General features: G+C 43.8%; 1 pseudogene; it reads left to right on the forward strand.

Annotated features, from left to right (window-relative positions):
* Window positions 1–6,393: 6,393 nt before the first annotated feature.
* Window positions 6,394–6,965, forward strand: LOC105555995 (annotated as a pseudogene).
* The last annotated feature ends 294 nt before the right edge of the window (window positions 6,966–7,259 follow it).

Here is a 7,259-nt window from a genome sequence, read left to right on the forward strand (position 1 = left end):
AGTTAACGAGTAATTAATTATCAAAAATCGTCTTTGCCCTGCCCACTGTCCAATTCGAGCGCGTGGCGAGATGTAACCGCACCGCACGGCGATCGATATTGCCAGGCGAGGGTGGGGACGCGAGACGCGGGAGCGGCGACGTAAGCTCACCGGCAACGGCGCGCTGTCCCCCCCACTCGCCAGGCAATATCGATCGCCGGGCGGTCACATCTCGCCACGCGCTCGAATTGGACAGTGGGCAGGGCAAAGACGACGATTTTTGATAATTAATTACTCGTTAACTATTGCGAAAATTGCAAATAGTTCAGGACTTTTCTGTTCATCTCGATCCGTTCTACCTTCTCACGAGCTCTGGCACAAATGTTGTGACTCACCCTGTATATGCCTTTTGTAATTACTCTTTTTTTATTCCTCCGCCAGTATCAGAATTCAAATCTGATGTGCATTCCGCTTTTTGACATTTTTCTCGCGCTTTCGAGTAATCGTCTAAATCATGCACAAATAAATATTGAGTTTACAAAAGCATATAATAGTAACGTTTAAATTTCTCTTACAAAAGTGTTTAAAATATATTGTAAAATTATTGAGTGTACTTTAAGTGTGATTTTTAAAAAAATTGAAGACAGTTTAAAGTACACTTTTCCAAATAGTGTGAGAAAGTGCAAGTAAAAGATACAGAAGCAGTTGCAACATTATACTAAAAATACGCGTAACAGAACTGTAAAGTAGATTTACATGTATTATACTTACCGAATGTGCCGTTACGAAAAATTGACACTTTGTATGAAGGCCAATGCATATTTGGATCTTCATTTTTTTAATCGCTGCCTTTAATTTATTCAACTGAAAAATAACTGATAAATTACTCATTAAAAATCTACTTTGTTGGTACGGTTTCAACAGAATCCTTGTCGATGAATTTGACCACGGTCCAAGATGAACCCGACATTATGTTATATCTAAATACAATACAAGTAACCAACAACATTTCTCCGCTGAATATGTGAAGTCATAATTTGAATGAATAAATATTAATTCTTAGTATTCTTAAAAAAAGTAATTCTTAAATATTAAACATATTCAATTCTAGCAAAACAATTGATCGATCTTCGATAAAAACTGTTACACGGTCCGCCGTTCCAAATGTCCACATTTGGCATTCGCATTTTAAAAAAAACTATTGTTATTTACAAAGAGTAAGTTTTTCGATAAATCTGTCTAAAATTTGGCACGTTATCTCATCTTACATTTTTCTTATCTTATATAGTTTTTTTAACATATATTGATTTTATCATAGAGTAGTTTGGCTTTGAATTTTAAAAATCACTTACATTCAATAAAAAACCACTACAGCTATTACTAAATCAACGTAAACTATTTTGAATGTAATAGGGGAAACACAACATATTGATTTTTATATTCTAATTTTAAACATTTGTATGCAATTTTCTGTAAATTTTCCAAATTATTGACTAAATAAATACCCAATTTTGATGATTTGCAGGGTTCAGAATAAAAATCGGTGCGTGAATTATATTTACGAGGGCGGTTCAAATATGATCGAGACAAACGCTGTAGATGGCGCGCCTGTATGTTTTGAAGGTCGCGGCTTGAGTATGTGATAGCTGGGTCCCTTACGAACAGTGTGGCATAGTTTTCGTCGCGAACGCACGTTTCACGCGCGTGATACGACCATGAGTGAACGTCAAGTGCCGACCGCCGTTGCGCAACGTATTGTCATTCGTTTTTTGGTGTGGGAAGGCGTTAAAAACACGGAAATTCTTCGGCGTTTGTGAAATCAGTTCGGTAGTGAATGCCTGAGTAGGTCTGCTGTGTTTAAATGGGCCAAAGCGTTCAAAGATGGCCGCGAAACCGTCGAGAATGAGCCGCATGATCGTCGACCGCGAACCAGCATCACACCAGACAACATTCGCCGCGTAGAACAACTCATTTTGGAGGACCGTAGGATGAATGTTCGAAACATTTCGGCTGAACTCGGCATTAGTATTGGTAGTGTAGAGTCTATCATCCACGAACACCTTCAATATCGCAAAATAACGGCGCGATGGGTTCCCAAACTGTTGAACTTCGAGCAAAAATTCATGCGGTTGGAAGTTTGTCGCCGCTTGCTGACGCGATACGAGGCTAAGGGGGACGGTTTTTTAACGCGAATCTTCACTACAGACGAAACATGGGTACACTATTACACTCCCGAAAGCAAGGTGTCGTCTAAAGAGTGGAGAAAGAAGGAGGAAGGGGCGCCAGTCAAAGCGAAGACAATCAGGTCCGCGGGTAAGGTTGCGCAACGGCGGTCGGCACTTGACGTTCACTCATGGTCGTATCACGCGCGTGAAACGTGCGTTCGCGACGAAAACTATGCCACACTGTTCGTAAGGGACCCGGCTATCATATACTCAAGCCGCGACCTTCAAAACATACAGGCGCGCCATCTATAGCGTTTGTCTCGATCATATTTGAACCGCCCTCGTATGTAGGATTCGGAACCCGAGGATATGTGGTGCAAGAGACGGACGTTTTTCTTCCATTCAGACTAACTGACTTTAATGTAAAAAGTATACAAGGAATACCATCAGTCTCTGAGCGTGGTCGTTTTTACACTACTCTCCTTTCTTCTTACTCCTACTCCTAGACCTGCGCAAGCGCCTCGCGCGCGGGTCCTCCGCCGTTAGCGCCCCCGAACTCGGGGCCCACTCCTACACTCGGCCATCCTGCGGATCTTCGGTCCTCGAAGATTCATCTCCTTGGTACTGGTATGGCTTCATGTAGTCCGCTGTCGTAGTAGTTATTTTCGGACCTTCTCCTTCTCCAACTCGGATCACCTCATAACGATGATTGCCGTTCACCTGCGATACTTTGTATGGACCGAGAAACTTCTTTTTAATTTTCAGCCCGGAACCAAATTGTGTCCGATTGATGGCCACGATGTCGCCCTTCTTGTACAATACAGCGGCCTTGCGGTTTTGGTTGAACGTACGCCGGTTTTCTTTTTGAATCTTATACAAATTCGCCTTGGTTAAATTACGTAGGTCCTCTCGGTTATTCTCGAACAACTCGGCCGATTCTCGCTCCATCAGCTTCAGAATCTGTGGATCTTCCTTCCGCCGCATCTTCACGCCAAACATCAGCTCAAATGGCGTCATTCCAATACTCCGTTGATACGTGCTGTTTAGGCAACTTTGAACTTGGTCCACGTAGCGATACCATCTGTCGGGATGATCCAAAGCCAGCTTCGTTAGTATCGGTATAATGATTCTGTTGACTCTCTCGACTTGGACGTTCCCTCTAGGTACTCCAGTGGTGATTTTGATATGCTCTATATTCTCTGACGTGCAGTAGTCCGTAAACTCGCCAAATGTGAATGCCGTGCCTCGATCGCTGATGATCCGTTGTGGGCTGTCAAACGTCATTTGCTGAATCGTCAACTTCGCAACTACTTCTTTCGCGTTTGTTGTTTTGATGGGGTATAACCACACGAACTTCGTGAAGCTATCGATGACCACGAACAAGTGTTTGTAAAGCTTCTATGTTGATGTCATCGGGCCAAGATGATCGATGTGATACGTCGACAATGGTATATCTCCTTTCGGGATGGGCATGAGCTCGCCTTCCATCTTTCCCTTCTTTCTGTCCGCCAGAATGCATAGTACACAACAACTGACGAACCTCTCGAGCTTCTCTTTCAACTTAGGGATGTAGAAGTCCTTCTTGATGCTTCAGACATTTTCTTCACACCGAAGTGTCCGTTCTCGTGTGCTCTGCGAATAATGTCCGTGTGCATACTGCTAGGAAGCGTTATGACGACCTTGTCATCGACTCTCTTCATTAACAAACCGTTCTCGACTATGTAATCTTCGTACGGCTCCTTCTCCAGTATCCGTTTTAACACTCGGAGTCTCTCATCTTCGTCCTGTCGTTTCTGTATCATCTGCGTCACCGTGTCGTCCACCATCAAGACGGGATAGCGGCTGAAGGCGTCCACATGTCGTAGACGTGATCCCGCACGATGTTCCACCTCGTACTGGAATTCTTCCATGAACAACACCCATCTTGCAACCTTGGCAGGCAGGTCACGCTTGTCCAGCGTCTTTCGGAATGCATCGCAATCCGTTACGATCCTGAATTTGATACCATGGAGGTAGACTCGGAATTTCTTTAACGCGTTAACGATGGCGAGCACTTCCAATTCATACGAGTGAAGCCTCTGCTCGGCTTCCGACGTCTTGCGGCTCATGTAGTAGATTAGGTGGAAGCTGTCATCTACGGAGTCCTTCTGCAACAGAATTGCCCCGTATCCCAGCTTACTGGCATCCGTGTGGAGTTCCGTGACTGCGTCTGGCTTGTAGATTCGCAGCACAGGCTCCTTTGACAATACCGCCTTCAACCTGTTAAACGCCTCCTCTTGTGCCGCTCCGAAACCGAACCCCTTATTGCCCTTCAGGAGATCAGCAGGCCTATTCTGTAACTTTTTGCGTTATGAATTTGCTAACGAAATTTGCTTTATCCCGTAACGCATAATTCTTACGAATGGTATTCTATAAACTATGTTCGCGTTTTGCTTTATGAGTTGTCCGTCGCTCGGGCATCTTTGGTAATATAACGCAAAGCAGAAAGAACTAGGGAGAAATAATGACGTATTAAACTGTGATTGGTTGATTTCGTTAAGCTCACATCCTACATTATGGCTCCTGCCCACTGGACGCGGTAACGTTGCCGCACGGCGGAACTTGGCTAGGGAAACCAGCACTAGCCAATCCACATCCGAGCGCACGAGACGTTGATTGGCCAGCGCTGGATTCCCTAGCCAAGTTCCGCCGCGCGGCAACGTTACCGCGTCCAGTGGGCAGGAGCCATTATTGCGAAAGTTTTCTATAACCTTAAAGAAGAAGAAGATATATAAAGAAGGTAGAGGTTATATTACAAAACGTCCTCTTGGGAAAAAATTTTACTTGAAAAGCTCCAATATACACAACGTGTACTGCAGTTTTTCAAGTAAAATTTTGTTTCCAAAATTTAAGGACGTAGATAAAAAAGAGACAGAAAGAAAATACAGTTATCGGTATCGAACCGTTGTAATCGAGGTATCTAATTTTTGTCCCTGCATGCCAATACTGGCATAGCATTGTATTATTCATTTTATTTCGTAGTATCTTTTACACTTTGTAGCACATATATTCGAAAATTGGTTAATTGTGGCCGAGTCAAACTGTTCATATTTAGACTGCCACTTTCCCTCTCTTTTATTGTTGTACCGGGAGAAGAAGAAAAAGAAAGAGGAAGAAGATACATAAGGTATATGTAAGTACGTACATAATTTAATATAATTTAATATATTTATTTATATGTATTTTACGTACCACATTACTTTGATAATATATGTATATTAATAAACCATTCATCTTGCATCTTATTACTAGTCAAGCTCGTCTTTGATCTTGTAACGAGTCACCAGGCCACGAGCCGTTAGCAATAAACAACTCGGTACGCCCCACCCCGCGACGTTTCACCCCGCACCGCACTCACTCCCGCGCCCACGAGCCGACCGTATAAAAGGCCCTCGGAAACCCGACAGAGCACTCTTTCCCCGTCAGCGAGTTGAGCTGACAGCACCGCTCGACCCGGCGAAGTGAGCCAGGAAGAGCCCCCCCACGTTGCGCGCTGAGCAACACCGCTTCCCCGTCGACGAGTTGAGTCGGCGACACCGCTACCCTAGTGCGCGCTGAGCACTGCCCCTAAGCCACGAGTTGAGTGGCACCTCCCGTCGGTCCGCGTGGTGAGCGGACACCTCCTAGTCACGGCCGCGTGCTGAGCGGCTCCCCCGCACCGTACCTAACCTCGCATCCCATGCCCCGAGCTGAGGGGACCGCGACCACGTGCTGAGTGACAGCCCCGCTACGATCGACAACCGCGCTCGCGACGCTACAGCCCCGCCAACCGAACCGTCGCGATACCGATGCCGACGCTCGCGCCGCCGCAGGCCCGCCAACCGACTCGCGCCGCGATACCGAACAAACCCGCGCCGGAGTACCGAACACACCGCCCCGCCGCCGAACCGATACCCGCGACCGGCATAAGCCACGCGCGACGCGCCAACCGATAGAGATACGAAGTCGCAGCCCGAGCTGCCTATGCGTAGATATAAGTAGATATAAGTAGATGTAAGCGATTAGTTTAAGAGTACTTGTAATCCTAGATATAAGCATATATATGTATATAGAATAAATCTGAGTGTAGTTAAGAACCAAACCGAGTATACGCTTTGTTTGCCAATCCCGCCGCCCGAACCTTGGACTGCCACGAGTTATCCGCGCCGCGTATAACGAAAGTCCAACGTTACATCTTTTTCTAATTTCGATAGATATAACTAAAATTTAATTAAGATTATGTCTACTATTATGTTTTAGCATGGAAGTAAAAGTAAAGAAAACAAGAGCTCCAAAGACAACAAATAAGCAATTAGAATTTTTAATTGCATACATGGAAAATCATACTGCTTTTGCCACAGGCAAACTATTAACAGCAAGGGGAAAAGCAGTCCACGATGAGCAATGGAAACAATTAACCGAAAATTTAAATTGTTTAGATGGACCATCAAAAGAGGAATAGATGGCTGGAAAAAAGTAAGTTTCATTTTACAAGAATTTATAATTTTTCCGCATTATTTCTTGTTTTTAAACTTACTTTTTATTATAAATATAATATAATATTGCATATGTACAGCTGTGGTGTGATCAAAGGAATCAAGCTCGAACTAGGGCAGCAAAAGCTAAAGCAGCACAGAAACTTACTGGCAATACCGGAACTCCAATTCAATTAAAAGATTTTGATTTACGAATTTTATCTATTTTTGGAGGTGAATCATCTATAGGTTTACTCGTGATGGAAGTGGGACTTGGTGAGCGGCCAGAGGTTTGTTGCTTTTTATATAAAAATTATGTGTAAGAATCTTCTTCCCTCCTGTCGTTTACGTCATCGAGACTTTCTTGTGCAATTTTAAGTTGAATTATGCTTTCGTGCGTGTGTGCGTGCGTGCGTGTGCGTGTGCGTATTCACAATTCCCGATATTGTAATTAAATTTTTTAATTTTAATTTATATTGTAAATATATTGTCTGTCTATATAAACAGGATATTACTGATCCATCGTTGCTGTTAGGACTGACATCAAACAATATTTCAGAAGCAAATGAAAAAGAAAATGTTAGTATTAGTATGTTCTAATAATTACAATGCAGTTTATTTA

This window comes from Vollenhovia emeryi, unplaced genomic scaffold (genome assembly GCF_000949405.1).
Source record: "Vollenhovia emeryi isolate VEMERY1.0 unplaced genomic scaffold, V.emery_V1.0 DF940467.1, whole genome shotgun sequence".
Taxonomy (NCBI): domain Eukaryota; kingdom Metazoa; phylum Arthropoda; class Insecta; order Hymenoptera; family Formicidae; genus Vollenhovia; species Vollenhovia emeryi.